Genomic DNA, 20,538 nt, shown 5'->3' with positions numbered 1-20,538 from the left:
TTTAAGGTGTTTAACGTCCCAACTAGACAATTATATGGTATCTTAGATGTCCAGACCGTACACCGAAAGTGTGAAACAAACTTCCTTCACTTTTTCTCCCCTCTAGCACTGTGAATGTCAGGGAGCAGGCAGCCATGAGGGAAGCAGAGGGTATCTACGTTTTCTTTGCCCTGCCCCTTCCCACTCCATGTGGCGCTGACAGAGGTGTCTAACAAATGATGTGACCTCTGAGGACAGGGCAGTTGCCACAGGAAAGCCAGTCAGATTCTCTCACTCTGGGATGCTGAGCACAGTCACCAAGGGAAGAAAGGTGGCCAGGACACAGTCACTCTATCCAAGGATGCAGCTTTGCAAAGTGTGAGCCACTTAAAGTTCTCTCACTTCACAAAATGCCAGATATTAAGAAAAGAAGCAAATCATGAGACGCCTCCCATTTCCTTCAAGATTCACTGTTGATTGAGTCCTAACTTCAAGCCCATGTAGATCAGCTATAGTTGCATAGCAAAACATCCTGAAACTAAGTGGATTAACATAGCAAGAATCTAGTATTTCCCATGAACTATGAGTTATCTGGGTTCTTACTCAGCCATGGTCTGCAGTCTGTGGTCAGCTGTAGGTCAGTAGATGGTTTCACTTTGAGCAGAGTTCTTTCTTACATTTAGGGATTGGTTGGCTATAGGAGAGGACCATTTGGCTATTTACCATAGTTTCATCCTCTGGCAGATTAGCCCAGGTTTGTCTGTACAACTGAGCTCTGGAAGAAACAGTAGAACTTTATAAAGCCTCCAAGATCTTGGCTTGGAGAAGCACTTCTGGGGCAAGTCAAAAAGCCAGTCCCAATGCAAGGAGTACCAACAGACTCCGGGTCTTGATAGCAAGAGCTGCAAAATTATCCCAGGAGGTTGGGAAGAGACAAAATCAGCAAAAATTTTTTAGCAATCTATCATATAGATTGTAAAATTAGTACTATTGCTTAACAAAATAATGACCCTGAGAGGTTAGGTTACTTTTCCAAAGAGTTGTTTTACAGCACTGTTTTCTACCCCAGGTTCATCAACATTTTAGATGGGAACTTTCTCTGTTGGAGGGCAGGGTGCCTGTCCTGTGCACTACAAAAAGTAGATCAGCACTGCTGGCCTCTACACACCAGATGCCAATTTCACCAACACCCACTTCACTTAGGACAATCAAAAACATTCTGACATGGCCTAATGTCCCCTAGGGAGCAAGCCCCACTTCCTTGAAAAGTGCAGCTCCAGAGGTAGGATTTGGACTTTCACAATCCCTCCCTCAAGGTCCTGGACTGAAGACCAAATACTTCTCAGCCAACTGTGAGGTGCAAAGAGGATCTGGTCCTCTCTGTAGAGTGGAGCTGATGAAAGCAGCTTTCTCCTCCCTCTTTCTCAAACTTTCTTTAATGTCCTGTCCATTTCTCCATGGATCTGGACCTTCAGATGGGGTCCCAGCAAGCTGCCCTTTCTCTCTGTTCCTTCAGCTCACACTGCCAGGCGAATCCTGTCGCAGTAACTGGAAACATTTGCCCTACAAGGTATCAGCGGGCAAGTTTTCAATCTCAGTTAACTTGTACAGCAGTTTCTCCCATTTGCCGGCTGCTCTGGCTGCCTGCAAAAGCATTTGCTGCTTCCTTCGCTGGATATTTTTCATTCTGTGTCAATTAGCATGATGAAGGGAATCTAATAATGATGTATAGTCTATGCTGGGGCTGGGCCAGCAATGGCAAAGCGGCATATCCTGCTCAGGTCGTGCTGCACCTGTGTCCTCCAGCTTCCACAGTGCTCAGAGTGGTTGTTTCTCGGTTCAGTTTCACTTGCTCCTCTCCCCTCCCCCCCCACCCCCCCAAAAAACCACCAAGAAAGATTTTGGCACCCAAGCAGAAGAGGGCTGGGAAAAGCGTAGAGATCATCCTAATCTGGCCTCTCTGTGCACATTAGACCTTGAGACCCCGGAAAGGTCAACTGGTTTATCTGAGGTCAGGTAGGCAGTTAATACCAAATCCAAATCTTATTCCCAGTCCAAGGGTATTTTAATTTTGTTTTTTGCTTTTAAAACATGTTTTTTAATTTTCTTTCTCTCTAACTGCTCTTTTCCTAAACTACCTTATTCTTCATTGAGAACTAAATTCAACAACGATTGAGAGATTGCGTGAACAAAGCTTACAGGTTAGGGGACTCTGCTTCCTCTTGAAGGTAGGGATCTGACAATCTAATCCTGGATCAGGAATTGGGGCAAGAAACCACAGACAAAATCCTGCCATACAAGTCACAACTCGTCCAGTAGCGTGGAAAAAATTCCTCCTGTCAGAATGTGGATGTGACTTTTTCTCTCCGCAAGTGTCCCCAAAGATTAAAATCAAGCCAGAGTCAAAGGGAAGCTTGGGGTCCAAGACCTGGGACAGTAATTTAGCTTCACCGGGACAAGAAATTTAGATACATTCAGAAGCAGCGCCATCTGGTGGTCAGAGGACAGAGCCAGCGAGCATCTGATTCTCCCCACCCCTCACCCCCACCCCCACCCACTGTCTTTCTGCTAATGGATTCTGCTTAGAAAGTGGGTTGGCTATGCATGGTTGTGTAAAATTGAAAAGCTGGATAAAACTTCAAAGAAATGTGTAATGATATATCCAAAAAAACACGTTTACTAAAATATCAAAAGTGATGTCTCTGAATGACTTATTACAAGAGATATATATTCTATCCTTTGTGCCTCTATCATTTGAATTTTTAAACACTAAAAATAGATATTTTTAACCAGTAAAAGTCATGGTCATTTTTAAGTGGAAAAATAAATAGGAAGATACTGAGGGTGTCTTGCCCCAAAATGAATCACAGAACTACCCTTTGTGTGAGATTTTAATGGCAACAAAAGCAGGTCAAAATGAACTTAAGGGCAGCACTGGAAAGTGAAAATGAGAAAGAATTATCACACTAGGGCAAGAATAATAACAGGGCCAGCAAAAAATAAACACCTTGTACTTATGGAACTCAAGGCAATTCACAAAGTATATTAATGGTCCTTTTGCTTGTGAGATGTCCAAAACCATGGCATGCAGTGGTGCCCACAAAGTTCTGTTCTCATCTGGTTTGAACTCTGCTTAAGACACATTGTAATTGATCTATTCTGACCATTATATCACTAAAATTGATTGGATATTGTTTTGATGTCAAGCACTATGTCAGAATTGTGTTATTCTATTTCATCTTCCCCATGACCCAGTGGAGTAGTAATAGTGATGCAAGGGAAATAAATGTACTTCCCAACCTGCTAAATGTCAGGCATTGTAAGTTTGTGTCCCCCCAAATCAAAGAATGAATTCTAAAGAACAACAGAGGTTCAGAGTAGGAAAAATTTACTGACAGAAATATCTCCTGAGAGACAAGAGGAGACCCAAAAGTGGGTTGTCAATGAACCCACTTCTTAAAGGAAGTTTTGTAAATCAAAATCATGAGGTGAGTACATCATGGGTCAAAACTAAGACTACACATATAACCACTTAGATTCTACTACTCCAATGTGGAGGCAGGTCACTTAGCAAGTGTACATAGAAAGAATAAGGATATTTTTAGGAAGGCATGATCACCCACCAGAGTGACTGATGTGCATCTAGACTTTATTGGACCAGATGATACCAATTATAGTATAATTTTCAATTTATCGCTTATGCCTTGGGAAAGCATGTAGGCCTGGTCATTCTGTCTTTTATCTTGACACCTGGCCTTTAACAAATGTGCCTCCAGCCACAGTTGTAGTGTCTTCTCAACTTCTTCATTGACTCCCTCAAGGGTCTAGCCCTGTCTGCCTGTAATATTCCTACCTAACTTACTTTCAAGAATTGACATTTCATTCCTTGATTTGCAAGATCCTATACTGTATTTGGCTTTATATCTCCAGTACCCATATGACGATGCTTGATGTTAAATGGATAAATAGGTGCCATGTCTATAAAAGTACAAAATTATGAAAAAGCCTTTCCATTAAAATGAATCTCTATTGAACATCTATCATGTACTGGATAAATAGACGCTAAGAGCACAAAGAATGTATTGTAGCCCTCTCCCCCTGTTATTCATGATTTTCCTTTCTGTTGTTTCATGATCCACAACTAATTTTGTCCTGAAAATATTAAATGAAAACCCCTAGAAATACAAAATCTATTTTATATTGTGATCCATTCTGAGTAGTGTAGTGAAATCCCAAATCATCTTTCTCCATGTCATCTGGGATGTATATCATCTCATTGTCTAGTGTTTCCACACTGTATAGGCCACCTTCCCTTTAGTCACTTAGTAGTTATTGTATTAATCAACTATCACAGAAATACAGTGTCTGTGTTCAAATAATCCTTATTTTATTTAATAAGGGTCAAAAAGTGCAAGAGTAGCAACAATGACAACTCAGATATGCCAACCAAAAGCTGATAAGTGTATCATTTAAGCGAAAATGTGAAAGTTCTCCAAATGATATAGAAAAACATTGTTTTCTGAGGTTGTTAAAATCTGTGGCAAATTATTGTTGTTCTCCAACTGCTTAATTTATAAATTAAACTTTGCAGTAGGTATGTGTGTATTATAAATGTCATAGAAATATGTTTACTTCTATGTGTGGTTTCAAGTATCTATTAGTAGCGTAGGAGCATATTCTTCTTGCATAAGGGAGAACTACTATACAAGACCAAGTTTCAGGACATATAGACTCTAGACAAAGGTCAGATTTTTTTAGAATGGATCTGAATTTCACCATGCTTTTATCTTAATTTCATTCTGATTTCAACAAGAATCAGAGCAAATGCCTAATTTATCATTATCTAAGAAGTACATTATGCAAAACTAGAAAAGTAAAGCATGATGATGGTTAACCTTGAACAAGATTCAGAATTACCTTGATCCAGAGGACTGGTTAAGATGCAGACTTATGGGCACCAGCCCTCATTTCTAGTTCAGGAGGGTGGGATGTGGCCCCATTCTCTCCGTTTCTGATGTTTCCCCAGAGCATCATGATGTAGTGCTTATAAGAGACTCTTGCCAAAGTGACAGCCATAACTGGAGCCTGCCACAGTAGAGCTATTACCACCTGAAGTCTCAGAGTGGGACCAAGGTTGCCAGGACTAATAGAGAAGCCACCTGGAGAAGAGCAGGCCTTGAAGGAACACACAGAGGTTGAGGTCACTTTTCAGGATGAGGAGGGAATGAACCATGCAAACTTCCCCACTGGTAACCCCCAGTTGAGACTAGAGACTTGATCTCTAGGAGAGTAAGAAGGGGCAGGTGGTAGAGGTTCCTGGGGAAAGAAGACAGGGTTTAAAGTATCATTGGAATGTGGAAGAAGTGACAGTGAATAGGAAACAGTAAACATTTGATGCAGAGATTAGATTCCAGCAAAAAGAGCAAAGTCTATCTAGTCCCCTGATGGAGCTGAGATGTCCAAAGACTCTGTGATGGATCCCAAGAGAGGAAGACCTCAAGCCTGAATCACACTTAGAAGGTTGAGATAAATAAGGAGAAGAATCTAGAAAGAGAAAGAGGGAGGAAAGGACAAAGGGAGAGACAGGCAGAGAGACAGACAGACAAAGAGACACAGAGATACCAAGTACTGAAAGAGGGAATGGTGGGAATGACTGAGTGAAGAGAAACACAACCTGAGACAGCCCTCCTCTTACTCCCAAAACACAACATCAATGTCAAAAAATGTGTAAATCAAAAATGAATGTGAACCACAGGGCTCCATCCTCCTGGGAATCTCCATCCACATACCCAGGCAGCCTGGCTTGAACACTAGACAGACAACTCCCTCTGGAACAAAGACCCCCTTCTCTTGCCTCTGATTTCACAGTTTCCTCTCCCATTCATGTTCAGATCCACAAAGCTTCATCAACAATCTGCTGTTTTCCAACTGCTAATTGAGCAGAGCTGTACCGCGTGATGTTTTTTTATCTGGAAGAATTTGGAAAATTTTATGAGAACCTCTGAGAAAATCAAGATCATCAAGGAGAACTTCCCCTCCAGTACAGGTTTTTTGTAAACTTTCCAGTGCCTTAAATTTCACCATTAAAGATTCATTCCTTTGGCTTAAGGCTTTAATCCCCTATTAAATGTAAATCTCACTGGTAAACTGATAGTGTTTGGGGAATGAGGTCATACATCACACCTTATCTATCACTGACACCTCACTGAGAGCAAGTTGACAGCCTTTTCAGGAGCCAGGCTTAATAAGAGAGAAGGGAGATGAATGGAGAGGTGCTGAGGATCTCAGCAGTAAAGAGAAAGATACTCAAGGAGATAGGATCTGAACCAACATTTATTGAGGCATTATGCTAATAAGGAGAAAAATAGCCACCTTTTACTGACTGCTTAAATGTGTCAGTTTCCGTGCTGTGCTTTGTACATATAGTGGGTAATTTACAGAGGTATCTGCATGCTTGTTCTTGTTGCTACGGGAGGCCCCAAAGATCAGGAGCAACTCCTCCTGCCTTGTCTTAAAAACAAGTAAGTGAGTTTGGTGCTCTGGGATTATGTTTATGTCTGCCCACTAGAGTATTTTATGTAACAAATGCCCAATAAAACTGACTTGAACATTGGCAAAAATACTTCATCTCTCATCATAAGAAGTGGGGACCCCAGGGGGTGAGGTCCTCAAGGAGCTGAGCTCCATTTGTCCTTCAGTTCTGCTATGCTCACCAGATTACCTTGGTCCTTAAACTTGTCTCATTCACGGCAAACCGTGTTGACATTGGGCCAACCACGAAGAGTTTTCCACCACTCATCTATGCATTCTTTTATCATCGAGCACTTAATTTTCCCCACTATCACTGCATTTTCTGATATCTTTTAAGATATGGCCGTCATACACTTTGTCAAAGATGGCAATATGAGAGAAGGGTGAGAGAAAAAATGGGACAAAGCAAAGGTATGAAGCATGCCTTAAAGCAAGTACCCAAAAGCTGCCATGCAACCTTTCCATCTAGATCCCTTTGGCCAGTATTGAACTTCATGGTAAACCACAGATGCAAAGCAGGATGCTAAATGTCTGCTTTATTCCAGGCATTTCCTGTGCAGCTAAAAATTTCTTGAGCATGAAAGAAGAAACTTGATGTAGGGAACATCTAGAGACTCCAGTAAAGAGTCTGTATTGGTCTGTTGCTCCGACACAACACCTGATTTCTACCACTTAAAGGAAGACAGGTTTATTTTTGACTCATAGGTTCAGAGGTTTCATTCCATGGTTGGCTATGAGGTAGGAACATCTTGGCAGAAGGATGTGATGGAGCAGAGTTGCTCAGCTCTCACAGCTGAAAATCAAACACAGGAGAACAGCTCCAGAGAAGACAGGGCCAGGGATCCGATATAGTCCTCAAGGCCATGACTACATGATCCATAAAAATACACCCAGACATATCCTTTATTAATCCCCTAGGTCTCGCTTGAGCCAATAAAATTGACAATAAAGATTAACTGTCACAGGGTTTAAAAGATAAGCTATACGTTCAGAGCATCCTCACCTGTATTTTGTTCAGGAGGCAAAAACTCATGCAAAAGGAAGAAGGAGGGGTCTGGGGAGAGGGAGGGAGTGTGAGCAGAGGCATAGAACATTGACTTGCAAGATGGACATGGTTGTGTGGAGCTAGGGTTTCCACAAGTGTGTAGAACCCATGTGCTTCCTGAACACAGTATCTTTCTGGGGTACCAAGGAGGTTGGATAAGGTGTCAAGACTCGGACAGCACTGGCCACACCTCTAGCAAGAAGAACACACAAGGCAATAAGGAGCAGTCTTAGCTCTTGGAGGAAGACAAAGACTGAAAGCAAAATGGGGAAATGCTACAGCATTGTGGAGCAGAAGGAGCATCAGCAACTTAGGTAGCCCCCAAAGGATAAGATCTGGGATCCTCCTTTATTTTTAGTCACAGCATAAGTACCCTAGAGTGTGCACATGCTCAGGGATTGGCAGGGAATCCCCCTAAATATGTCTGTGTTTGAATGTCTCAACACTCTGGTTAATGGGAATCTAGAGCCAGATTTAAAACAAGTAAATGACTCTGACATTTCCTGCACAGAAATGCTGCAAAAGAAACACATAGTCACTCACTCATACCATTTTAATCGTCACAGGAATCCTATCAAGTTGTTGATATTTTCTTCACATTCTAGATGAGGAAGCTGAGATTCTGAGAAGTGAGTCACTTATGCAGAACCACATGGTTTGATTAGACCAAAACTCATGCCCATCTATCTCTCAATCCAAATTCAGTACTCTTGCTCTGGTGTATGTTAAAGGGAAAGGAAGAATATACTTACACATAAAAATGATACCATTCCATATCACTACCAATAGACTGTCATATACTGTGCTAATTTATTTTTAGTTACTATAAGATAATACCTGAAGCCAGGTGCTTCATAAAGAAGCTCACAGCATGGCACCAGCATCTGCTTAGCTCTGTGAAGGCTTCATATTTGACAGTATACAGTGGCAGGGATATATGCAGAAGAGATCATTAGTTTATTTTTAATTTTTTATTTTATTTACAGAGAAAAGCAAAACCATAAAAAGAGTAGAAATAATACATACTCTCAAAAAATAACAGAAATGACTAGTTAAAAACAGTAAGAAATCACTAGTTGATCAATTACATATTGTTATCTTAGAAATATTTGTTCAAGTTATAAAATCAAAGCATAAATATGGGTATGTAATCAAACAGTGACACTTAAAAACTATTCTGTTTGATGAACAAATAAAAACTTAGTACTATGGTTATCTATCTTGCACACTTAAACATACATACAGTTATATCCTTTAGAGCACTTTCTTTCCCTGTCATTATTACAATATCTATTATACATTTTGGATCTTATTATTCTTTCAGTTTTTTATTCTTATTTTTGTACTAGAGACAATACTATATTTACAAATGTGAGTCTGATTTATTTCACATATGAGGATAGTCTTAAATTGCCTCCATTCACCTATAAAAACCTCAAGATCATCCCTTTTTATAGCTGGTAATATTCTATTGTATAAAATACCACATCTTCTCCATCCATTCTGTAGTTGATGTGCATTTTGGTTGTTTCCAAGATTTAGCTATTACAAATTGTGCTGCTATAAACATGGGTTTATAGCATATGTCACTGTGACACTATCTTTTTAACTTTTCTGTGAAAATATCCAGGAGGACAATAGCTGGATTGAGTGGAACTTCCAATCCTAGTTTTTTGAGGAATCTCCATACTGATTTCCATAGTGGTTGCACCAGTCCAAACTCCCACCAGCAGTAGAGAAGTGTTCCTTTTTCCCCACAACCTTGCCAACATTTGTTATCAGTTAATTTCTTTTTTAAAAATTTTATTTAAAGAGAAACAAACAGAAAAAGGGTACAAGTAATACAGAATTTCAAAAATAAGCAATAAGAAATCACTAGTTAATAGATTACATATTGTCATCTTAGAAATAGTTGTTCAGAGTTTTCAAAAATGGCGGCTTGCTAGGGGATTGGGCGGAGAGTCTCTCCAGAGAAATCATATTAGATGCTAGAATATGACAACATGCAGAGGGCCAGACAAATGGATAATGATTCTTATTAACCAAGACAGCGCAGCTGGAGACTGCGAAGGCTGATAATGTGAGGCTGCAAATCCCGTGCCTTTAATGCGGCAAGCTGACCAGTGGACCCAACAAGAAAAGCTGGTTGGCTTTTGGTGACTGCTGGAAATTGAGACCCAGGACCCTACAAAGCAGCCAGGACTGCCCCGCTGCACCAGAGGAGATTGTGAAAAGCTCTGGAGCTCCGAAGCTGAATGCTGTGAGTTTTCTGACCATTCCATGCTGTGCCAGGAATGCAGTGAAGGCAAGCAGCGTAGTGTGCAGTAGACTCAAGAGGAAGAATGGCACTGAACCCTGGTGAGTACTAGGGACGGGGTCCCACAGCTGCTGTGGTTGGCCAGAGGACATCTTGGAATTGGGCAGAGCCTGCCACCATGGTGACATCAGTAACAGAGAGTCTGGCAGAAGACATCTTAGAGTTGAGTGGAACCTGCAGCTTGGTGACATCACCGAGTCACCCCTGGCATAGAGAGGCCTGGTGGAGGACATCTTGAAATTGGGCAGAGCCTGGCGCTGTGTTGGCTTCAGCATCATACAGAGAACTAGTGGAAGACATCTTGGAGTTGGGCAGACCCACTGTCCTGGTGCTCCTGGCACAGAGAAGTCTGGAAGAGAACAGCTGGGATTGGGGCAGAACCCTGTGCCACGGTGACATTAGTCAGCTGCTTCTGACACAGAGAGAACTGGAAGGATCTGCTGGGGCTGAACCAAGTCTCTGCTTGGGGCCCAATAAACAGATACAAAATAGTCACAACTCTGTGATATCGAGAAAGTACAGCCTAATTTACAATTGACTGGCACAGAGGCTGGAGGCTAGCCTGCACCATCCCTGCATCCCTGCCTACCCCAGATAACAGCAAATTGGGGAAGACAGCAAAAACTCAAGTCAGCATGCTTCTGAAAGGCCCTAAGCAGTACAGAGAGGGCCAGAGACCCCCAGGACACTCCAGTCTGAAAGAAACCAAAAACATGACAAGAGATAAAAATAAAAAAAAAATCTCCAGCTGCCCAACATGAGAAAATAAGCCCAGGCGAAGTAAACACTGAAGAAAACAAACACAGTAACCATCCAATACTGGACACAGCATCAGCTGAAATTAAAAAATACCTCCATGACCTCATAGATGAATTTAAAGCTGTACTCCTGATCCAAGTGAGGCAAAATATAAAGAGATTAATTAAAGAAATGACAAGCCCCGCCCAAGAGAACACAGATGGAAGAACTGAGGAAATCAGAAAAGAAAGAGAAACTTCTGAAGAAGAATTTAAACATAACTTAGAATACATGAAACAGATCCAAAGAGATTACCAGGAAACTAAAAACTCCATTGAACACTGGCAAAATGCCTTGGCAGAAACTAAAGCCAGCTTTCTGAAACTTGAAGAGAGATTTATGACATATGATCATGAAGGAAAAAAACCTCTTAAAAATAACAAGGAACCAGAAAGAAACAATTCAAAAGCTAGAAGATGACAAAAGGATACATAACTTAAGAATAAAGAATGTGAATGAGGAAGCAGGAGTGACCAAAAATGAAATACAAAGAATATTCACAGATATATTAAAGCAAAATTTCCCATGTATAGCAAAAAGAAATGATATCCAGATAAAAGAGGCATACAGAACACTAGCTACCTACAACCAAAACAGATCTACACCCAGACATATAATAATCAAGATTCCAAAAATTCACCAAAGGAACATAATATTAAAAGCAGCCAGAGAAAAGAAGCAGATTACCTACAATGGGAAAATTATCAAAATAACAACAGACTTATCAACACAAACTCTTAAGTCAAGAAGGGAATGGGGAGAAATATTCCAAGTCCTGAAAGAAAATAATATGCAACCAAGACTCATATACCCATCAAAACTCTCTCTCAAAATTAATGGAGAAATAAGATGCTTCCAAGACAAGGAGGAACTGTGGGAGTTCATGGCCACCAATCCAACCCCACAGAGAGTGCTGAAGGACATTCCAGAGAAAGAGAGAAAGGGATACCAGGATTCCAGCAACAGTGGCAGAGAGGCCTCAATGAATGGGGCAGACAGTGGAATGAGGGAATAAGGTGGACAAATTATAGCAGAAAAGTGGAGTAGCAGACATGAGGCAGAGATGGTAAGCTGTAGTCTTTAGTATAGACAGCTCTTGAAATACAATCAAAAAAGGCAGAGGTCATTGTTAATAGTGTATCAGGATTTTAAAGACACAGTAGTCTTATCATCATATTTAGTTTGAATTTAATTTGTTCTGGTCTGTCCACTCATGTCAGATTTGAGAGCACAAACATCTGACCCAAAAATAGCAGGTTATATCATAACAACTATCCTTACTTTCCTATTAACTTAAACTGAAATCCTGTATTACTTACATTGTCTTACTATGACTGATCTTAATTGAATCCGATTCATAAGACCACAGGTTTGCCTTGGCTGATTTTATTTGAATTTGGTATGCTTGTTAGTATCAACCCTAAAAGTAGAGGCAACTACTCTGAAGATGACAAGATGTAAAGGGTATCCATACTTGTATTAATTATTAACAGCTCTAAATCCTACAATGCTTTCAAAGTTGTGTTTTTATAAAAATAGGTAATATTATGTTTAGCTATATTAAGCTGATGATGTGGACAAATCTATTGAAAATAACAAGAGAAAACATAGTAACTACGGAAGATCACCTATATTGTGGTCTTATATGTCTTATCTATTGCATGTTTTTCTAATTTGTTTTGCTGTCTTGTTATGATTTGTTTTTCCCTATAATACAGAGAGGATAGATATATATGTAGAAATTCACACATGAGATTTTTTTTAAAATTATTTATGGGAACAGATTATATAATGCAAGATGTAATAAACAGATACTCTGAAGAAGAGACACTAAGAAACCCAATGCTGATTTTGTAACATTATGATATAAATTCTAGCAATACTATTATTCACTGATCAGAGTGATATTAGTCTAGTCTCTTAAGTTCAATTTCAGCATATTAAAGATGGGGACGGCTACCACGAAGAGAATGTGAGATGCGGTAGTAGTTATTATCGTCTTCCCCAATTTTAGATCTTGAAGACCTAAAAATGCTTCATCACCCTGTAATGATTTGATTAGTTCTATAATATGCAATATGTATATAATGCGGGGGAAGATGGGGACAACTATTTGTAAGAAACTAGAGACAGTTAGATAGACAGTGAAGATCTCCAATGGACTTGCTTTGAAATCTGTATTTCTTTAAATTGTTTTTTAACTGCTTTGTTCTGTTTTGATATGTTTAACCTTACCCTCTTTGAGATGTAAGACAAGTGTGTAGGACTGATACCCATATTACTGAGTTTTTGTTCGATCATTGAGCAGAACTGTTTGCAGTGTCACTTTTTGAATGTCATTTTAAATACATTAATTTTGTAACCTGAACAGCTATTTCTAAGATGACAATATGTAATTTATCAACCAGCGATTTCTTACTGTTTATTTTTCTGTAATTTTGTATTATTTCTACCCTTTTTATCTCCATGTATTTTTTGTTTCCTTTTCTTTAAATAAAAATTTAAAAAAAGAAATAGTTGTTCAAGTTACAAAATTAAATCATACAAAGTGGACATTCAAACAGTAAGACAACAAACAGTTCTGTTCAATGATCCAACAAAAACTTAGTAATATGGTTATCTATCTTACACACTTCAATATACATGCAGTTATATCCTGTAGAGCACTTTCTTTGCCTCTTTTTTACAATATCAATTACACATTTTGGGTTTTATTACTCCCACAGTTCTTATTACTTTTAATTTTTTTTATTTTAAAGAGATTAAGACAAAGGAGGACATAACAAAGCAGATCAGGTCAGAACAATGCAAGTAACACAGCATTTTTACCACAAGAAAACTCATAATTAACAGTAACTACCATAGTGTCTCTTTCTTTGAAATAGTTGAGCATAGCTTCATACACAATAGTATCAAGCATAGCAAAACAGTATAAAACCATTCAAGAGAATGAAACTGTTACAGGGCTTTCAGAACCAAATAGCAGAGAATGAACAATGGCTAATATATTATCTTATTTTCCATAGAAAATTTGTTTATATTATCACACATAATAATATCCAATAAGATATAACAGGATAGAACCAAAGGTAAAAGAAAAACAAAAGCATAGTAGGACTTCAGAGTAAGATGATACTAAATCAGCTCTGGCTATTCTAATGTCTTCTTTTCTTTAAAATAGCTGTTTATGGTATCACAGATAATAAAATCAAACAAACTAGGATAAAGCCATTCCAACTAATGAGTGCAGACATTATAGGACTTCAGAGCAATGTAATGGGAAATCATGATTACTATAAACTCTAATGTACTTTATCGTTTCTTTGACTTCTTGATGGCAGCCATTCTTTCCAGAGTGAGATGAAATCTTAATGCTGTTTTAATTTGCATTTCTCAAATGACCAGTGTGGTGAACATTTCTTCGTGTATTTAATTGCCATTTGTATATATTCTTCTGAGAAATGTGTGTTCATCTCAGATACCCATTTTTGGAGAGAGTTTTGAATTTGGGTGGCTTGGTGTTTTTCAATTCTTTGTATGTTCTAGATAGAAGTCCTTTTTCTGAGGAACTGCTGGCTAAAATTCTTTCCCATTCTCTGTGGTTTTTTTTCACTTTGTTGGTGATTTCTTTTGAAGAGCAAAAAAAATTTTTAATGAGATTCCAGTTATTGGTTCTTTGAAGTACTTCCCATGCAGTTTGTAATATGCTTGTGAATTCTTTGCCTACCCCTATGTCTCCAAGATTTCTCTTACCTTGTGTTCCAGTCGATTCAGTGTTTCTGTTTTAATATTTAGATCCTTGATCCATTTTGACTTTAGTGTTTGGTGATAGATATGGGTCTAGTTTCAGTCTTCAGCATGTGGAGAGCCAGTTTTTCCAACACCATTTATTAAAGAGGCTGTCTTTCTTCCAGTGAACATGTTTGGTCCCTTTGTCAAATATAAGGTGAGTATCTTTGTAGTTAGGTTTGTATCTTCTACTCTGTTCTGTTGGTCATCAGGTCTGTTTCTTTGCCAGTACCACGCTGATTTTATCACTGTAGATTTGTAGTATAGTTTCAAGTCAGGAATTGAGATGTCTCCTGCCTTTCCTTTGTTGCCCAGAACTGCCTTTTCTATTCTAGGTTTCTTCTGTTTCCAAATGAACTTTAGGAATGTTTTCTCTGATCTGTAAGGTATGTTAATGGTATTTTGATTGGGATTGCATTGAAGCTGCATAACAGTTTTGGGGGTATGGCCATTTTCACAATGTTGGTTTTTCCTAATCAAGAGCAAGAAATATTCTTCCATTTTCTAATATCCTCTTCAATCTCCTTTTTGAGAATAGTATAATTATCAGTGTAGAGGTCTTTTACATTCTTGGTTAGATTGATTCCTAAGTATTTCATTTTTAGATGCTATTATGAAAGGTGATATTCCCATAATTTCTCTCCCAATGAGCTTTTTGTTTGTGTATAGGAAATGCTTTTGATTTTTGAGTTTTGACTTTGTATCCCCTACATAGCTGAATTAGTTTACTACCTCTTTTAATGTAATTTTTGTGGTCTCCTATGTAGAGCATCATGTCATCTGCAAATAGTAATAATTTAACTTCTTCCTTTCCTATCTTTATTCCTTTTATTTCTCTCTCTTGTCTGATTGCTTTAGTTGTTTCCAGAAGTATATTGAATAGGACTTGTGATAGTGGGCATTCTAGTCTTGTTCCTGATTTTAGAGTGAAAGCTTTCAAATTTTGTCCATGTAGTATAATATTGGCTATTGGCTTGACATAGATGACCTTCATCAATTGAGATAGTTACCATCCACTCCAGGTTTCTGTAGGGTTTTTTATCATGAATAGGTGTTGGACTTTATCATAAGCTTTTTCTGCATCTATTGAGATGATAGTGTGATTTTTGTTTTTGATTCTATATTATCTATATATTAAAAAGGGTGGAGATTGAGATAAAAGAGGACATTGTAACAGAACAACACAGGTCAGAACCGAACAATTTAAGCATCACGTTGTTTCACCCCAGATAATCTAACATAATAGTAGTCACCATAGTGCCTCTTTCCTTGAATTATTTGAGTATAACTTCATATACTATAGCATCAAGCATATCAAAACAGTGTAAACCCACTCAAGAGAATGAAAGAATTACAGGGTATTTAGAACCAGTTAACAGAAAATGAACAGCGGTTTCTATATTATCTCTTTGCCTATAAAAAATTTTGTTTACAGTATCGCATATAGTAAGATACAACATGTTAAAACCAGTGGAAACAGATGTACAACAGCTTGATGAGACTTCAAAACAAGATGATATTAAATCAGCACTAGCTTTTATGATGTGTTGTTTTCTTCAAAATAGCTATTTGTACTATCACTGATACTAAAATCGAACAACCTAGGTTAAAACCTTTGCAATTAATGAGTGAAAACATTATATGGTTTCAAACCAATATGATTGGGAATCATGATTACCACATACTTTTATGTATTCTTCTCATTTCTTACACTAGGGAAACTATTCGGTATTTATACATGTCAGTTTGATTTATTTCACTTATGAGTATGTCTCAAGCTGCGTCCATTTATTTATAAATATCTCAATGTGATCATTCTTTATAGCTGAGTAGTACTCCATTGTACAAAAATACCACAACTTTTTTATCCATTCCTCAGTTGATGGACACTTAGGTTGTTTCCAAGATCTGGCTATTACAAATTGTGCAGCTATAAACATGGGAGTACATATATCACTGTGGTATGATGCTTTCATTTCTTCTGGGGATATGCCTAGAAGTGGTATAGCTGGGTCAAATAGGACTTCCAATCCCAGCTTTCTGAGAAATACAGACTGACCTTCACAATGGTTGCACCAGTCTACACTCCCACCAACAGTGCAGGAGAGTTCCTTTTCCCCCACAGCCTCTCTAGCATTTGTTGTTGGTGGTTTTCTTGATCTTGGCCATTCTTTCTGGAGTGAGATGAAATCTCAGTGTGATTTTAATTTGCATTTCTCTAATGACCAGTGATAGTGAACATTTTTTCATGTATTTATTTGCCGTTTGTATTTCTTCATCTGAAAATTGTTTATTCATCTCAGATGCCCATCTTTGGATTAGGTCTTTAAATTTTGGGGGTCTGATTTTTTTTTTGATTCTTTATATGTTTTAGACAGAAGTCCTTTGTCTGAGGGGCAGTTCACTAAGATTTTTCCCCAGTTTGTGCATTTTGTTTTCACTATGCTGGAGATTACTTTTGATGTGCAGAAACTTTTTAATAAGAGGCAGTCCCAATTATTGACTCTGGGAAGTATTTCCCGTGCAGTTTGAGTCCTGTTCATGAATTCTCTATCTACTCCTATGTCTTCAAGGTTTTTACCCAACTTGTCTTCCAATAGATTTAGTGTTTCTGTTTTAATATTCAGATCTTTGATCCATTTAGACTTTATTTTAGTACATGGTGATAGGCATGGGTCTAGCTTTAGTTTTTGGCTTATGGAGAGCCAGTTTTTCCAACACCATTTATTAAAGAGACTGTCGTTCTTCCAGGGAACATGTTTGGCTCCTTTATAAAAGATAAGATGGTTGAGTGTGTTTTCAGTTGTGGTTGTATCTTCTAATCTATTCCATTGATCTTCGGCTCTGTTTTGGTTCCAGTACCATGTTGATTTTACTACAGTTGCTTTGTAGTATAATTCAAGTCAGGGATTGTGATGCCTCCTGCTTTGCCTTTGTTGCTTAGAACTGTCTTTGCTATTCTAGGTCTCTTCTCACTCCAGATGAATTTTAGGAGTGATTTCTCGAGTTCTATGAGGTATGTTGATGGTATTTTTATTGGGGTTGCATTGAATCTGCTATAACAGTTTTGGGAGAACGGCCATTTTCACAATATTTATTCTTCCTATCTATGAGCAAGGGATGTCTTTCCATTTTCTGAGATCGTCTTCAATTTCATCTTTCAGTGTATTATAATTTTCCCTGTATAGGTCTTTCACTTCTTTCGTGAGAGTAATTCCTAAATATTTCATTTTTTTTTTTTTTGGTTGCTAGTGTGAAGGGTGTGGCCTCTCTTATTTCTCTCTCTGTGACTTCGTTGTTAGTGTATCGGAATGCTATTGGTTTTTGAGTATTGATTTTATATCCAGCTACATTACTGAATTTATTCATTATATTGAGGAGTCTTTCAATGGAGTTTTGGGGGTCTTCTATATATAGTATTATGTCATCTGCAAATAATGATAGCTTAACTTCTTCTTTTCCTATCTTTATACCTTTTATTTCTCTCTCTTGCTTAGTTGCTCTGGCTAGTATTTCCAGTACTATATTAAATAGGAGCAGTGATAAGGGACATCCTTTTCTTGTGCCTGATTTTAAAGTAAAGACCTTCGAGTTTTGGCCATTTAGTATGATATTGGCTATTGGTTTGTTATAGACGGCCTTTATTATATTGAGGTAAAGATCATCTATTCCGATTTTCTGCAAGGTTCTTATCATAAATGAATGTTGGACCTTATCAAAAAGCTTTTTCTGCATTTATAGAAATGATCATGTGATTCTTACTTTTGGCTCTATTGATACGGTGTATTACATTTATTTATTTACATATATTGAACCATCTCTGCATGCCTGGGATGAATCCCACTTGGTCATGGTATATGATCTTGATGATTTACTGCATCCTAGTTGCCAATATTTTATTGAGGATTTTTGCATCTGTGTTCATTAACGAGATTGGTCTGTAGTTCTCTTTTTCAGTTGGGTCCTTCTCTGATTTTCGTACTAGAATAATATTTACTTCTAGGAAGGATTTAGGAAGGATTGCTTCCCTTTCAATTTCATTGAAGAGTTTGAGGAGTGTTGGCATTAGGTCTTTGTATTTCTTATAGAAATCTGCAGTGCATCCATCTGGGCCTGGGCTCTTCTTTGTAAGTAAAGATATGATTATGTTTTCAATTTCATTAATAGAAATTGGGTTATTCAGTAGTTTTACATCCTCATGACCTAGCTTTGGTACTTCATATGCTTCTAGGAATCTATTTCCTCTGTGTTATCAAACCTTTGAGAGTAGAGGTTTCAAAATAGGTGTTGATGACCTTCTGTATTTCTATAAGGTCTGTAGTAATTTCACCTCTTTCATTCCTTAATGCATGAATTTGAGCTTTTTCTTCACTTTTTTAAATAAGGTTGGCTAGGGGCTTGTTGATTTTATTTATTCTTTCAAAGAACCAACTCTTTGATTTGTTGATTTTTTGAAATTTTTTTAGTCTCTATTGCATTGATTTCTGCTCTGATTTTTATAATTTCTTCTCTTCTTTTGGCTTTGGGTTTGACTTGCTCTTCTTTTTCTAGATGTTTGAGGTGTAACATCAGGTTATTTATTTGTATTTGTTCTGTTTTCCTGATGTGGGAACGCAGTGCAATAAATTTTTCTCTGAGGACAGCTTTCCTTGCATCCCACAGATTCCGGTAAGATGTATTTGTGTTTTCATTTGTTTGTAGGTATTGTTTAATTTTCTTTAATTTCCTCTGTGACCCACTGATTACTCAAGAGTGTGTTATTCAATTTCCATGTATTTGTGGGATTTTTGAAGTATCTTTTATCATTAATTTCTAATTTCATAGCGCTATGGTCTGATAGCATGCAAGGGATAATTTCAACCCTTTTGCATTTATTTAAATATGTTCTGTGAATTAATATATGGTCCATTTTAAAGAATGACCCATGTACTGCTGAGAAGAATGTGTATTCTGTTGTTGTTGGGTGGAATACTCTGTATATGTCTATTAAGTCCATTTGTTCACAGGTGCGATTCAGTTCTTTTATTTCTTTGCTGATTTTCTGTCTGGTTGATCTGTTCATTGGTGTCAATGATGTGTTAAGATCTCCTGTTAGAATTTTGTTACTGCTAATTTGGTTTTTCATTTCTGTTAGTACTTGTTTTATATAACTGGGTGCTCTGGAGTTTGGTGCATATATATTTAAGATAGTTATCTCTTCCTCTTAGAGTTTTCCCCTAACCAGTACATAGTGACTTTCTTTATCCCTTCTGATCATCACTGGCTTGAAGTTCACATAGTCTGCAAACAGAATAGCTACCCCTCTTTTGGGGGGGTTCCTGCTGCATGAAGTATTGTTTTCCATCCTTTGACTTTCAGTCTGTGAGAATCCTTTTGGGTTAGATGGGTTTCTTGTAGACAGCATATAGTTGGATTTTGTTTCTTGATCCATTCTGCCAGTCTGTTTCTTTTAATTGGTGCATTGAGACCATTTACATTAATGGTTATAACTGTTATATATTGGTTTATTGTTGACATGTTATCTTTCTGATGTTGCATCTTTATCTTTCTGCTCTGTTTATTTGTCTGCTTTGTTTAGTGGTTTTTTCCTAAATGTATCTAGGCTGTCTTTCAGTATTCTTTGCAGGGCTGGCTTGGTGATCATGAAGTCTTTCAGCTGTTCTTTGTCATGGAAGTATCTTATTTTTCCATCGATTTTGAAGGACAGTTTTGCAGAGTACATCAGACTAGGTTGGAAATCATTTTCCTTTAGGATCTGAAATACTTCACTCCATGCTCTCTTGACTTTATTATTTGTGCTGAGAAGTCTGCTATGATTCTGATAGGTTTTCCTTTATAGGTGATCTATCTCTTCTCTCTGACAGCTTTTAATATTCTATTCTTTTGTTCAATTTCTGGGATGGTCATTATTATATATGTGGGTGTAGTTTTATTTTGGTTATGGCTATTTGGAGATCTATATGCTTCATTGATCTTGATATCAGTTTCCAATCTCGTGTTTGGGAAATTTTCAACTATTACTTCTCTAAATATCCTCTTGACATCCTTTATGTTGTCCCCTTCTTTTTCATTTATCCCT

This window comes from Cavia porcellus, unplaced genomic scaffold (assembly GCF_034190915.1).
Source record: "Cavia porcellus strain 051 isolate PalLab524CR breed Dunkin Hartley unplaced genomic scaffold, mCavPor4.1 scaffold_16, whole genome shotgun sequence".
NCBI lineage: Eukaryota > Metazoa > Chordata > Mammalia > Rodentia > Caviidae > Cavia > Cavia porcellus.
The sequence above is the reverse complement of the archived record's forward strand: the minus strand, read 5'-3'. Positions refer to the sequence as shown.